Source organism: Lepisosteus oculatus, chromosome 10 (assembly GCF_040954835.1).
Source record: "Lepisosteus oculatus isolate fLepOcu1 chromosome 10, fLepOcu1.hap2, whole genome shotgun sequence".
Lineage (NCBI taxonomy): Eukaryota > Metazoa > Chordata > Actinopteri > Semionotiformes > Lepisosteidae > Lepisosteus > Lepisosteus oculatus.
In genome coordinates, this window is record NC_090705.1 from 24,956,534 (window position 1) to 24,972,465 (window position 15,932).

Below are 15,932 nucleotides of genomic sequence, written 5' to 3' on the forward strand. Positions count from 1 at the left end.
TAGCTGGAAAAAGATGGTGCTTTAATGAAGCACTACAATTGATTCCAAAGGGCAGAGCAGGTGTCACTTCAGTTGTCTAAGTTCTAATTACTTTCTAGGAATTTTGTTACCTGCTGTAAACAAGACTGCAAATACAGACTTTCAAGAAATTAACTTGGGGTTTGTTTTGGAAATGTAAAATGTTTGTTTTGAAAGATTATTATACATACTGTATTTTAGCTGTGCGAGGAGGTGATTATAGTTTTGTTTTTCTCATGTAGGAAACATTTATTCTTCATGGTGTGACGCATGATTGAATGAAAGGAAGTACCACTTTAAACATTAACTAAATATGTAAACTATTTGTGCTTTTAATTTAGGAGAACTCATGTATATAGAGTTAATTATACCTGAATTAAGTTTAGTATATATTAATAGGAATTTAGTGTTTCACAAAATAATCAGAAATACTAAAAAGTATATTTTTTTGGTACTCAGCTACATTCAATGCTGACAACCATTTTATATGGTTATTGGTCAATCTATGATGTAAAATACATTATATAGTACAGATCAGCCAAACTGAGATTTTAGGACAGACACCAATAGAGCTGTTTATGAAAGGCTCAAGAATTTAAGTTTTTAAGGAAAGTTAATGGCTGAAAATCAAGAACAAGGTATGTGTCAGTAACTTTGAATCTGACATTATGTTTGACAGATTTCGTGCATCATAAATTTAATGAATGTGCCTTGTTTTTTAAATAAACTTCAACCCAGTTGGTATTGCAGGTAAAGCATTTGAATCATTGTCTGAGAAAACGTTGTCTGAGGAAAAATTCATAACTTGAATGCAGCAAAATGGGAAGTTACAATAATTTTAACAAGATGCACCATATCTAGCAGGGCAAGAGTTGATCTCAAGGAAAGATTTTAAGTCAGTATTTAAATTCCATGTACTAAATATAATGGTGCATGTATGTCATTATACCGTATCTAGGGATCTCAGAAGACATGCCTGACTGCATGCTGTTTTTCCTATATCTTGACAAACTAATTACAATAAGAATAAAACTGGGTTCTGCTCAGTTTTTACACTGGGTTATTGTATGCCTGTGTTACACTGTAGCTATGTCTAAGAGTGACACATGTATTAGGGGGATTAGAGAGTTTGGATGCTGGAATAAGAGCTGTTCTGCTTTAGGAGATGAAAAGAGAGACATAAAGCCACAAAGCAATCAAAACGTTCTAAACAGTTGTAGTGTGTCAACCGGGAATACATTTGTACTATTTTCCATAATATAGGAACAGGTACTCTACAGATAGAGCTAAGACGAAGAGCCTTATACAGAACAGTCATAAAGGAAATCAGAGAGAGAAACATTTAACAACCATTTTGTGGGTGCATATACAGTATATACTGTATAAATAAAATTATTTTAATGCTCTGATAGCTCATTTTGAGGTGCAGCTCAGCTGGACTGTCAAGACTAAAAGCATGTGGGAAAATGGGGTAAAGGAAAGTGCCCTCTATTCTCACATTGTCCGGATCCCATGATATAGGTCAGTCTTGTTTCTGATATTGTTCACAGCTAACTCTTGCTGATTAAAGCTTAAGACTTAATATCTTGTATGGTGCCTTATCAGGAGCTTTCTGACAATCCATTTACAATCTTAATTTTGAGTTACATCTTGAAAGAAGTCAAGGGCGTTTGCTATGTAGATTCTTCTATTAAACCTGAAAATGTTCCCTAACCTGCTATTACATAGAATTTATGCCTGATTATTGCCTCTGTAACTTAGTACATACAGTAGTAGATGATGCACTTCACGTCATGTTAATTAACTTCCTTTACTTTATGCTGTTAGTGTTTCTTACATGCTTCAGATAAATGTGTCATTGGGAGAATTAATTATTAATATGTCATCAGGAAGCCCGATGGACATCACACATTTTAATCAAGAACCAAACTGACAGAATATTTTGGCACAAACGATTTGAAATATAATATTCACATTACATTACTTATGTAATACAGTATAGCTGTCTTTTATTTTTAAAGTACCTCAAAATTAAATACACAAGCACAAACGTCAGCTTATACAATTTTACGAAGGAGTGAAAACATTTCTATTTGAGGTACAGCGATACGTACAATGATGCAGAGGATGGGGTGACATTTAAAAAATATATTTTATTCTTTTTGCTAATCTTATGATAGAGAAAAGTAAAAAAGAATAATGCTTTTGAAAAGGTTTCTAAAGTATTATTTTTCAATGAGTCTTAGTCATTTTAAACCTACTTAAAATACATCACAGTAATACCACAGCATTTTAGCTCATTTTTACTGTGCATTTGTAGAAAGCAATATCTGACCCACATGCAGACTTAAATACAAAAATGCAGACTTAATCTTTTTCACAGAAGCGAAAACTTTTTGCTGACGAAAAATAAAAGCATCTGCCTGTGAGAAATAATGGACTGCAGCCGCAGATTTATTTTTCTTTAAATTGCAGTTATCTTTTCTGTAGGATACTTACACCAAGAGAGTCAGTATAGTATGGAATATAAACTTTTCTGGGTTTTTTACTGTCACACAAAATGCATGCAATCAAGTCATGTAATTTCCTCCCATTCCAAACAAAGCACGAACGTTTAGTGGAATATTCCTGAAAGGTGTTAGCTACTGTAAATGTCTGTCAATCAGAGTTAACTTTAAATATGGTATAAGATCACAGTAACAATATTAAATGAGATTAAATACAATTTTTAGTTTTACACTCTTTTAAACTTTTTCAGTATTACTTTATCATCTTAAGACAAAGCAATTAACTCTTAGTGTGAATCTTAGTGTAGGGTTAAAATAGAAAATTATTAATGGTTGATGTACACTTAACATGTGGCTTTTTTAATCTAAAACTGTTTGGACAGCTCTTGTTAAGCTATTGTAATTGCTTGAGGAAGTATATAGAATAAGGTCAATTATATAAAGTAGAATAACTGTTTCATTCTGGTCTGGGGGTGCACTATTGTTTCTGGCTGCAACTTCTTACATGTGGGGATCACTATATATTGGTAATACCCCACTATTGCAGCACACACGGTACAGTATATGGCTTTTGTAATGTTAAAATATTAGGACAAATCTTGTTAAATTATAGGAAACCAAATATTTTAAAGCACCCATTGCAGACTAAACTATATAATTCCTACAATGAAGTGTCAATTATGGTAGCACTGGAAGATCCACAATTATGTCCATTTTGTGAGCTCACTGAATGCAAAGAAAACAGAATAAGGCCCAGACAGGTTTCTTGTACTTGTTCAATGCCTGCCGAGACCATGCTGAGAGGTAAAAATTTCTCTCCTGTCTCCCTTCTCTGGTTCAAAGAAAATCATTATTTATAGTTTAGGAATATATAAACAAGCAAATGTAATTTTTAGTAAGCCTTCAAATACACGAATTCACAATAGGTGGTTCTTACCTACCACTAAATGCTAAATATATTTTCTTTTCTTAGGCTTCCAGAACCATGAAATATGAAAAAGCATATGTTATGAGGATCAATCTTTTTTAGCATCTTGAATTACAATCTTTTGTTAGGAAAAGAAACCTGTAGAACTGAATCTGAGAGGAAGGAAGCTGAGAAATATTTTTACCTGGTTTATTCTTTTTTACAGTACCTCTCCACTCAAATGAGATAATGTATTTTAGAATTGTTTTTTATTATCTTGATAAATTGTGATTTCTTCTACTACATTTGTATGTTGCTTGTGACAGGTTGATTCAGCACTGTATTGTTTATTTGAATGTCTTGAAAATGATTATACTGTGAAGACAATCCTTTTATTTATGTGAATTCTCTTTATCTTGCTTAAAATTATTTTATATTCCCAAATCTCATTAAGAGTGTTTAAAATAGATTATGTATAGCTGTGATAGTAGATCACACAGCATTATTTAAATCTTGCCAAAAGCTTTTTCAGAACAAATTGGAATTTTTAATGAAAAGGGGTTCATTATATTTTTTAGATTTCTCTACTTTCTGATGAGTTTGGTTATCAAGAAAGTAAATACAGTTATGAATTATATTGTATAGAGACCATTTGATCTTTACTTTACATATAAATAATTTAGGTGGATTTTTTCACTTTTGTGTTGAATCTAATATAGTACACGTTCATACAAGGTGGTTCCATGAGGCACTCTTAAATGTGAAATTTTAGATTTGAATGTGAGATTACCTCTAAAAGATGAGATACATGATTTTTACCTTGTTCTACTCTGCAGTTGATAAAATAATGAATGAGGTAAATAATATATGGGCTGAAGCATGTTACTAAAAAAACGTTTAATTCAGTTGTTCTGGGCACAAATGGGTGGTGAAATGACCCAGAACTCTAAACTAAAAGTTTTTTTCTTTCATCATTTTGCCAAATTGTTACAATTATTTATTTTATTAATATATGGACATGTTTAATTTTCTGGTATGGTCAATTGAAAAAAAACGTATTCCTTTAAGAAGTACAGCTTAAAATTGTACTTTCATGTTTTTGCTCAGAGCCCTCTCTTTTCATAATGTAAATAATATTTTAGAAGAGCTAAGTAACGTGTTACTTTATACAAGGTATTTTCAATGGTGTGCTGAAAAGATTATTTAGTGTTTGAACATATACATACAAATACATGAAATAATGCACATCTAATGTATGAGAGTCTGGAATGATGAAGTAGGAGATTAATGTGGCAAGAATAGTTGAAACATTGTGCTACAGTATATTGACATGAAAAGAATTTAAGATGTGAGACCCTGGAGGAATAACTGTAGAATCTCATACAGTTGAGACAAGGTCCTTGCAGGCAACATTTCTGCCTTTTAAAATTTGTCAGCCACATTCCGGCCTCTTGTTAATAAGCTTTGGAACAGTAATTTAAACATGTATGAAAACACCTAAGGGCAAAGTAGGCATACAGTATTTCATGTACCAAAAGAAGAGGTCATCTATCATAGTCATTTAATGGACTCCTCAATATTTACATTCAATCATAAATAAACCACAATAAACTTTATTGCCACTAACAAAAAATCTAATGGAGCATTTGACAAAATACTGTTGTTTGTTAATATGATTTTCCAAGTTGGTTATAATTTATAGTCTTATCTCATTGAGGCACTCCAGAGGGATAGTACTGTACATCTTTACAAATGCAGCCATTCAAAAGGCGCGAGGTATGCTGCGGTACAACGCAGTGGGAGTGGCGCATCAAAATGCGTCATGACACGTCATACTGCATGCAAATTAGATTCTGTTAATAGTGTAATGCATATGGCCACCATTGCAGGTTGTTCGAGCTGGCTTACCAGCACGGTGACATCACTGCCCTTCCCTGTGAATAGCAGGAACCGCAGCCGTCGAGCAGACGGGACATTTCCCTTTAGCTCAACTGGCTGGATCCCTGATGAGTGATGCCGGAGGCCCGGGTTCAAGTCCCTGATGGTGGGGGGGCAACCTGAGGCGGCAGCGGCAAGGGTGCATACCCACGTGAACCTGAGAGCGCTACAGTAGTACACAGAATCACCCTGGAAAACCGGAAGGTGGAGCTAATAAGCTAATAAACCTCTCATGAAAACATTCAAAATGTACTTTATACGCAAAGCAAGTGTACTCACAACTCTAGGAGGTTTCGTGAAAACGCTAAAGGTGTTTTTAACTGCACTGCATCAGAGAGAATCAGTATAGCTTCTGGTGCAGGAAAAATGTATTTCCCAGACAGTGGAACAGTGCAGTTAAAAACGCCTGTAGCGTTTTCACAAAACCTCCTCGAGAACACTTGCTTTGCGTACATTGTGAATGTTTTCACAGCCTTCACTTTGTCGTTTTTATGCCATTTTTTTGACCACGCACAAATATTCTTATGTCCATATCTTAATAAGGGAAACACAGAAAGCCTTCAAACCAAATGCATTTTAAAGACCATGACATAAACATATCAGTGAGTTAAGTACTTTTTTCTGATACTCTGGGAAACTCTGGGTTTTGATTGATGCGTAATTACGCAACATCTTTGTAAGATTGTGAATCAATAAAGGCATTTAATTAAACACGCGTTTGCGATTTTAATCAAAAGGGGGGTTAATGGGCTTAGACCATTAGACATGCAATACACTACATCGTGATCATCTTAGAATCTTTGTGTAAGATTTACGTTTTTTTTAAACTTTTTAATTATACATTTTAAACACTTTAATTTTATAAATGCAACACACATTCCGTACAATCCCATTTTCCTGTCTTCCAGTGGTGTAAAACAAATTAGCAGGTGATTGAGAACAATGCATCGCCCACTGAGTGAAATGTTCTTTTTTTACAAGTGTAAAAAGAGGCGATAGGTGTCTCCTTTAGTTTCGCAGAATTTGCGTCATATTAAAAACAGCATGAAGACTGACACAGCTTTGCGTTGTGAATCTCTTTTTCTAATAAAACATCTGTCCGTGAGGGGAAGGGGTCTGTCTTTCATTGGAAGGTTGGCCTATTCTACTTTGAAAATGAAGAGGGGGAGGAAAAAAACGATTTCTTTACAATGTATCCAGTGGGGCAGTTTAACAGATGCCTCAAGCCTTTGAAAGACTTATTTGAAAACCTAAAATAGCAAATACTATGAACACTAGATTGACATTTTTAGAATTTGATTAATAGGGAATATAATATGGAATCGCATATCTAATTAATAACAATATAATTATATTCATATACTGTAGCTTAAATCCTGCTAAACTAAAAATTAGACACAAGTATTATTGGACAATGTTGTGAGGCTGTGGTGAAATTTCTCTGTAAACTGAAGAGTTAAAGAGGAGACACTTGTGTATCGCCTCCTTTTAAACTTGTAAAAAAGGAACATTCCAATGTTAATGCGACACGGAAGATATTAGTAATGTAGGACTTTTGGGCTCACGTGGGTTTGCGCCCTACACCCTGCGGTACCGCTGTGTACATACAGTACGAACATGTTGTGATATTTAGAAATATAAAAAATGTCATATAGTGTCCATAATATTTGCTATTTTAGCTTTTCAAATAAATGTTTATTAAAATAAATCTCATGGCAATAGCTGGATTTAAACACCCAACCTCAGGCTTATAAGTCAGTCACTTAAGCCATCACACCACAGACACAGTTACAAATCAGGCAATGAAACAGCCATACACATATCAATAGAAAGTTTTATATTACTTTGTGCTGCAGTACCTGAATATAATTAGATTGTTATCAATTTCTTTAGATATTCGATTCCATATTATATTCCCTATTAATCAAATTCTAAAAGTATGCTTTTGTTTACTCCGATAACAAGTGTAGTTACAGAAAAGGTTAAAACTATCACTTTTCTCACAAAGTATATAAACGTAATATGGTCAGAAGGAGCACGTAAAAACGTTTCCAAAATAACCACATGTTGTGTGCAGTATGGGTTTGTACTACGAAGGTTGAATGGCTGTATCTGTAGATGTGTCTGAGCAGCTGATGTGTTTGCTTATATAAGATGCCTACACACTCAGAGGTGTCAAACAAATCAGACCTGAGTTGAGTGGAAATCAGATGGCTCCACAATGTATCAGACCTACAATTCCCCCAGCTTAACTTAGTTGTGGGTATTATTTGATTAATAATATCTGGCTAAATCTTCAGAACTCCATTTCCATTAACAACCACTCTTACATACAGTAAGACTATCAAAGATATACTATGTTGAGGAGCTCAGAAAGTAGAGCAACAGTGCTGTAATTATATTTTGTATATAAATATATTAAACTATGTCTGTTATCTATTACTACAGTTCTAAGTAGTCCTTAGAACTGTACCAAATAACTATTGTATCAGATGTGCACTTCACAATAAGCTCAGATACCATAATCAGATGTACTGTAAAGTTGCTGAGTTTTTGAAACATCTGATTACTACAATTCGAATTGTTTGAAATTTAACACTTGTACCATATATCAGTTAATATTAACCCAGATATCAGCTTAGTAATTAGTCAATTTATATCCATCGACCAAATACAGGGCCACAGGGAAGCTGGAACTTATCCCAGCAAGCGAGCGCAAAGCAGGATACACCCTGGACAGGGTGCCAGTCCATCACACTCCACATACAGACACAAACACGCACACACTCACACCAGGTCCGTTTTTTTCCCTGAAGCCAATTAACCCAATAGTACTGTACATCTTTGGACTGTGGGGGGAAACAATAGCCCTCAGATGAAACCCATGCAAACATGGGGAGAACATACAAACTCCACACAGGTAGAGTTGAAGTGAGGGCCTCAGCGCTGCAAGGCAGCAATGTTAACCAGTATGCCACCATTCCTCCCTCACATAGGATTAATAATTATTTTATTTTATACATCACTTTTTATCCCAAGGAACCTACAATATTCAAGAGGGGACCCGCTTCTTCCACCACTGAAATGCAGCACTGACCTGGGAGACACATAGTAGCATTTCTGCACTAGCTGGGAAGGCTGCACAGCATTTATTGTAAAGAAGTGAGAAACTGTGTCACCAATTGAATTAAGGGGGATTTTTTAGGCAGCCCACATTATATATCTTAGAGTGGATTTAAACCAATACACTACTGTTGATAAGTACCATGGAATTTTTTTTAAGTTAGATAGTCAAGATCCAAGGGTTAACATGTCATTCAAAGGATGGCATTTCCTTCATCGCCATACCCCTGGTTAACATACTGGATCATTGTGGTTTTTGGAAATTCTAATCCAGAGGAAAGAGTGCCACCTATTGGTCCACCATCACCATTTTTCAGCAACAACCTCAGAACTGACCAGGTTCAACCTGACTAACCTTATGTGATCCGTTCTCAAGATCAAGCTAAGAAGTGGTCATGCTGTGGCCTGTGCAATTATGTTAGTATCCCCATCGTTATGGTTCCCTACATTTTGTATTATGCAGTATTCTGTATTTCTAAGTGTATTGTTTGAAATATAAAATCTGTTGGTGTTCAGATGTGTATTTCTCTGGTGTCTTTTTTACCTTGTAATGTGGAATACTGTATATGTTTTCAGATGTTAATGAAATTTTAAATACTATGCATATTAATTACAAATCAGAGTTTTCTTAAACCTTTCCCCAATCTCATCACACACAGTTAATGTATTTGTATTCAGTCAGATTTACAGTTTTCTTTTCCTTCTTTGCTCCCCTACTTGCAGCTGGAGTAGACCTGTCTCTAGATTCTTAATTCAGTCTCCTGACATCAGACTTGGGAGTAAAAAATGCTTGAATGTTGCTCTTAAGGAACAAATTGCAAATTGCCTTGATGTCTGTCCCAGTGGCAGTATGAAATAAGGAAAGAAGACCTAGAGAGAATGGAGCAATTAATCTCTAAATTACAGGGAATTGAGACGTTGTAAATGATTTGTCTCCTATGATACCTTGACAGCTGCTAAGAATTTATGAATTACCGACTCAAGTTACCCATTTCACTTTACAAACACTCCACATGAAATGGTCCCTGGTCACAAAAACTACTGTAGCAATAGTTCCATTGCACTGCGAAATTCAGCATTTGTTGTACAAGTTTTACCAAGACACATTTCTCAATGAATAGCTATGAAAAGGAAAAAAAAAAAAACATTTGATAAATGAAATTATTTGAAAATCCAGCCATTTTCATAGCCAAACAAATATTTGCTGTTTTTTGTAAAAAATTACTTTGTGATGTCTGCATCACTTAAGTTTATTACTTGGCCATGGTTTCAAGAGATTAAATATTTTAAAGGGAAGATCTGTGCTGGATCTGTGGAGAATTAATCCCTCCTATATTTTACAGCCTAACTGTCATGCACGCATATTCTTACCAATAACCATAATAAGAATTATGTCATTTTCAATTACTGTAAGACAGTAGTACAGTGGTGGGTTACTGTGTCCCCCAAGAGTTCCTCAAAGAAAAAATAATCTTAAATATAATATATTATTATTAATAATAACCAGAGTAATTTGACACAATAACACAAAGAATATAAAAATATATATTAGAAGCTATTCATTTTTTTTATTTGGAAATTACATGGTTCTGTACACAAGAAGGTTCTGTCACCCATTGTGTGGTGACTGGTCTTCTGCAAAATAAGAAAGCCAGAATCAGCAGATCTCAGAGTTGTGCTCTATACTCATACAATAAATATAATTTAAACATGAGCAAAAAAAATCTTAAACCTCACTCTAAATTTCAAAAGGAGCCAGACCAATATAGGACAAGAGTTACTGTAAATGCTTCCTTAAAGTAGATTAAGTTAGAACACAATCCACATGATGTAGGACAGACTGAGGCATGTTTAGAAACGTAGTAGATTATATGCTTTTGTATTGCAGTCTGATAGCACAATAGTACACTATTGAGACATACAGGCTAAGCCTGATTAAATAAAGACATACAGTACAGTATATTCTTATTTAGCATAAGATGCAAATAGCACAGCCATTACTAAGCACTAAAGCTCAACAAGTTTTTAAACAGTTTGTCCATAAAAAGATACTTGTTAAGCATACTCATTTTTCTTATTGTTAATTGCTGTATGTTGCTGGATGTGTGGTATAGTGCTTTAGACTACATGGGTGCATCAAATGAGGCCTTCTAAACACTTAGTGTTGACTAACATTAACCTAGCACAAAAGGGCTGATGAAGTTTAAATATTATCTGTGAATTAAGAACCTTACTAGGATGGAAATTACTTATTTTTCTTTAAAAATACAATTGTTGTTATGAAAAGCAGTAGATATCCACAATGAAGAATTGTAGTACTGTACAAAAATCACTTAATTTAAATGTGAGTGAATATGCTTGGAATTACTGAATTGTTGTAGTCCTACAGTATTAAAGACTTCAAATTGAAAAACAATATGATAGCATACAGTACATCTATTTAATACCTCCATTTATTTGAATGGAGAGTATACTGTACATAGTTTATTTAGCTGGGCTACTTTAATTTTTCCAAAAACTTTGCACATGAGCAGAAGTGAAGTTGAAAAGCTATATAACGCTTATGCTGCAAGAATACCTGAAAAAATATTCATTTTTATAACATTGCATGTCTTCAGTTTATAAACAAATACTAGAATTGTGGAAAATGCAGCACTTAGTTTGCTCCGTGAAGTTGCCCCCCCTACAGACAGCACAAACGATGATACCTACCTCATTCGTTAGTGCTAAGTTTGTGCCGATTTGTGCTGTTGAATGTACCACTGGTGCTGCTTTCATTTCCAAGATATAGGGCCTTGTTTTTTTGGGTCATGACATCACTCACCCCCCCTACAACATCGTAGGGAAACCGGACCAGTCTTATTCATTAGTACTGCGTTTGTGCCGGTTTATGTCATTGAAAGTAGCATTTGTGCTGCTTTCGTTCCTGAGATATAGCGCCTTGTTTTTTTGGGGTCATGACATACTCAGCCCCCCTAAAACATCGTAGGGAAACCAGACTAGTCTTATTCATTAGTACTGCGTTTGTGTCGGTTTATGTAGTTGAAAGAAGCGTTTGTGCTGCTTTTGTTTCCGAGATATAGTGCCCTGTTTTATCGGGTAATCACATGATTGTCTCCAGTAATTTAAGTACCGAGTGTGTTGATACCTGTAAACGTCCTTGTAGACAGTCACATGATTACCCAATAAAACAGGGCACGATATCTATATCTCTATATCCCGATTTCTATATCTCAGAAATGGCACAAACCGGCACAAATGCAGCAGTATCAAAAGAGGTGGGTTTCATCGTTTGTGCTGTCTGTAGGGGGTCCAACTTCACGGAGCTCACTTAGCTGGATTCTGTCACCAACAGAGGGGGTCTCCCTCAGAATTAATTAATCCCACACATTATGATTAGAAAAGACAGTGATTCTGCTTAAATATTTTTATTACTCTACAAGATATGTGATTAAGTGTATGTAATTGTTATGTACCGTTAGAAACTCTCATAATTGTTATTACAGTGAGATGGTGATATTCCTAAGCCTTTTAAATTGCCCTCACATATGGAGAAATGTGTGCAACTCTGATCCATACTGTCTGTTTCACCGATGCATACAAGATACCAAGTACAGGAAAACATATCACTTCCTTTTTTATTCCAAATTATTGATCTTAACACATCTGCAGTCAGTGAACTGTTTAGTGGAATCTTAGAAATGTAATCCCTAAGGGGAACAAGATGTTATTTTTTTTTATACTAGTGGGCTCTCACAATTCATAAGCAGGTGGTGTTAGGCATACAATAGAACAGTTTGTCTGTTCCCATTTTATCAAAGACTCACCCAGCGTTGAACTGTGATGATCTTTGTTGGTATAAAAATTCTCACAGGATCTAAATTAAAGTCAGCTGTTATCTGTCTGCTTTGCTGGCTACATTTTTTTTCAGTTATGTGAGTAAATTACCTCATATATTTGAGACCTGGTTAGGTGTAATATTCCTCTAAAATGATAAGGCTGAGAGAATTTCTGTCTTTAATAGAGAAATATCTGGTGGACCTATTGCCTGTGAATGTTTCATTTACTTCTTATCTTTTCTATCATATAACTGCTGTCCACATAGTGAATTGAACATACTCCTTCTCACTGTCTTTGTGCAGATGTTTTAATGTAGCATCATATCATTTTAGAGTTTTTGTACACATATTATTGTGAATATTATTAATCAAAATTTGAATACTAAAACTGAATGGTGATTAGGACACAATAAGTTAAATGTAAAAAAAACTGAACATAAAAATAAAACAATTGTTGTGACTGTCTATATCAGCTAGTGTATAGCAGCTGCACACTGTAAATGTTTTGAGTGAAGGCAGATGCTTGCAAAGCCATGTTTAATGTTGACATTGCTAATCCTGGTTATCAACAAAGATTCAAATCTTGGATTAATATATGGGCTTATGGTAGGACAGTCAAGTAATGCTTGGGTGAGCTCTGGCAGTATCAAGCAAGAGAACAAGTAATACGTTTATTCCATGCTGAAAAGAGAAGAAAGAAAACACAACGTTTCGGCTGTGGATCCTTCTTCGGGTATAAGGACAATAACCAGCAAACAGCAACACAATTGAAATTTATAGAAATTCATCAATGAAGTACTGTGATGTGTGTCACAGCCTCCACTAATCAGTCACAAGCCCCTGCTACTTCCCAAGAATGCCAATGCACATCCTAAATACCCAACCAATGTCCCTCGTCCTGCACCACACCTCCAGGCAACTCACTACTTAAGGGCTCCTCACCTGCTCCTCCTCGCTCAGTATTGAGTTAATCCTCACAGAGCTCCCTTTATTAACCTTCTTCGCCTGATAAACACTTTGACTTGAGAAATCCCGGCTACTAGACCCACACTTCCTCTTGACCACGAATATTGGCTACGCAGCTTGGCTAAATAAATCTGGCTTCCGTTCTCCAGTTAATATCTCTCTCTCTAACATCTTGTATCAAGCACCGCATAGGGTCCAATCCCCTTTGCTGAGACCTCCAGTAGCTTACACTGTGAAGTGTTGTGCTTTTCCTTCATTTGAAAGGCAAATATCTATAGTCATCATTCTTAATGGATGTGATGTTCTCCAAAGGTCCGTTGAATTAAAGTACAGCTTGGCAATAAACAATCACATAAAAGAGAAAGAGGGCAACATAAACATTATGATTTTATTAGCATGGTTTTTTATCCATGCTTCTGAATTAAATTCTTCATTTGGTTATAACATGCTTACCAGTTATAATTCTGGATGTGCAAGAAACCTATGCTTGTCAAGTGATGGGAAAAGTAATATAAAATAATGTATGGTTTAGATCTTTGTTTTTGATATTTCCTGTATTTAAATATTTATGAGCTCAAATATTGTAGTCTGAAACTATTTTTAATTGAATATTTACAGTGCCCTCCAAAACTAATATTACAGTGAAGTATAAACCGTGATGTCCACTATGAACTGTAATAGCTGTATATCATGAAAAGAAAATAACTTATGAGTATAACACCTAGATATATAATGTTGAAATACTATCAAATCAAGTCCATCCTTTGGTCATTTAAACAAATTTAGATTGTTAGACAGTTTTAGAAGGACATTTATTGGGCCATTCACCTGATGAATGGTTCTTGTTGGTCAATAAGTTGTTGGGCAATTAGACACTCATAAAACTGCTGTGAAAATCCTATCAATTGGTCTGGCTTTGACTAGTGTGTTTGGAGTCTGTAGTCAAAAGACCATAAAAAACAAAATAACTTTGTTAAAAAAAACAGGCAGTTAAAGTATGAAATTAAAAATAAAACTCAATTAGAACCATAGCACAGATGCTGGACACCCCAAAATAATGAAGATGAAGATAAATCTGGCATCCATGTCAAGAAATGGACTACATATTAATAAAATAATAATGTAATGATCTGTAATTGGCTCTCTTGTATTTTTTATCATACTGTATAGCTGATGTTGGCAGCATTAGAATGAATTCTGAAGAAACATTTTGTGTACTTACAGGTATATACTGTATATAAAAAAATATGGTTCTGTAAATATTGGGTAGAGCTTCATCAAGCAGCATGACAATGATCCAAAACAAAGTCAGTGCAACCCAAAAGTTCATCATGAAAAAAATGTTTTACAGGATGAAGTTTAGAATACCAAAAGAACAGGCAAAAGCAAAATGTGGCTAGAGAAAAGGCTGGGCAAAGCATCTGTAATAATTACAGTATACAAAGAGTATAATGATATCTATGGATTGCAAATATTTTGCAGTTATTGCCTCAAAGGGATATGAAACCAAATACTGGTGTTTTCACTCTCAAATCTATTTAATTATAAGCAAAAGTGTTCCAATTCTTATGTTCATTTAAAATCCCTGGGTTGAATACAAGGTATGTTTATGTTCTAATATTATCAAATAAATGCATGGAATTACTCCAACATAAACATTTACTGTATTGTGTACAGTAATACTTAGCATTTGTATTCATCTCATAATCACACATTCACATTTCTTAACTGTATAGCAAAAATAACAGATTTGACTGTGATGTAGTGATTACTTTTGGAAGGTGCTACATGTTTATATTTTAAAAGAGTGTTGATATGTATGGAGACAGATGGCTTTGTGCTGAGATTTCTGAACTATTCTTCTATATATATATATTATAAGGGATGTTAAAGTCTCATGAGCCTTATGCACATTGTAATGACGTTTTGCTTCATCTCAGGTCAATTATCATTTATTAACTCTTTTTGATCTGGAAAATATACATATTAAATGTAATTATTGTCATTTAAGGATTTATCAAATAATTAATCCACATTGTTAATCTGTTTTCTGTCCCTTTAGGTGGTTTTGAATGATCATATATAAATATCTGTTTCTATCTACAGCTTTTTCTTTGTACAGTAATAGAAATGCTCAATTTTCAATGCAGAATAGAGACAATTTAGTAAAGTGGTGATTTGTGGTAGAAGCCAGATTATGAACTGTTTCAGAATGCCAAATGAGAATGATCTACTTCATTGGCAAAGTTAATCACAACTCAATTTCTGTCTTCAGTGCTTACAATTTATACAGAGTAGGCACTCAGAAAGTTACTGTAGTCTTTAATGTGAATCAAAATGTAAAAAATCTCTAAGGATGGTGCCTGCTTTACTGTTTAGGTTGCACAGCACACACACGCCTTCTTTTTTGGTCCTGCTCTTACATTTTGTTTGTGTGATGTAAGAATGACAGGGTCAGAAGACCTTTGACGGATAATCGTTTTGGTGCCTGTAAATGTAAAGCATGACTAAGAAAACGAATACATCACAAAAGTCCAGTGAAATGAGGTACTAAATGGTACTATTAATTAGATAAATGTGATAAACACTCTTGTTTGTATTGATTTAGTACAGATATTACCACATATATGTTAG

At 34.6% G+C, this 15,932-nt stretch overlaps 1 protein-coding gene across 2 annotated transcripts in view; it reads left to right on the forward strand.

Annotated features, from left to right (window-relative positions):
• The window catches only part of vwc2 (von Willebrand factor C domain containing 2), a 79,273-nt gene that overhangs the window by 17,339 nt on the left and 46,002 nt on the right, over positions 1-15,932 (forward strand). The gene's annotated exons all lie outside the window — the stretch shown is intronic.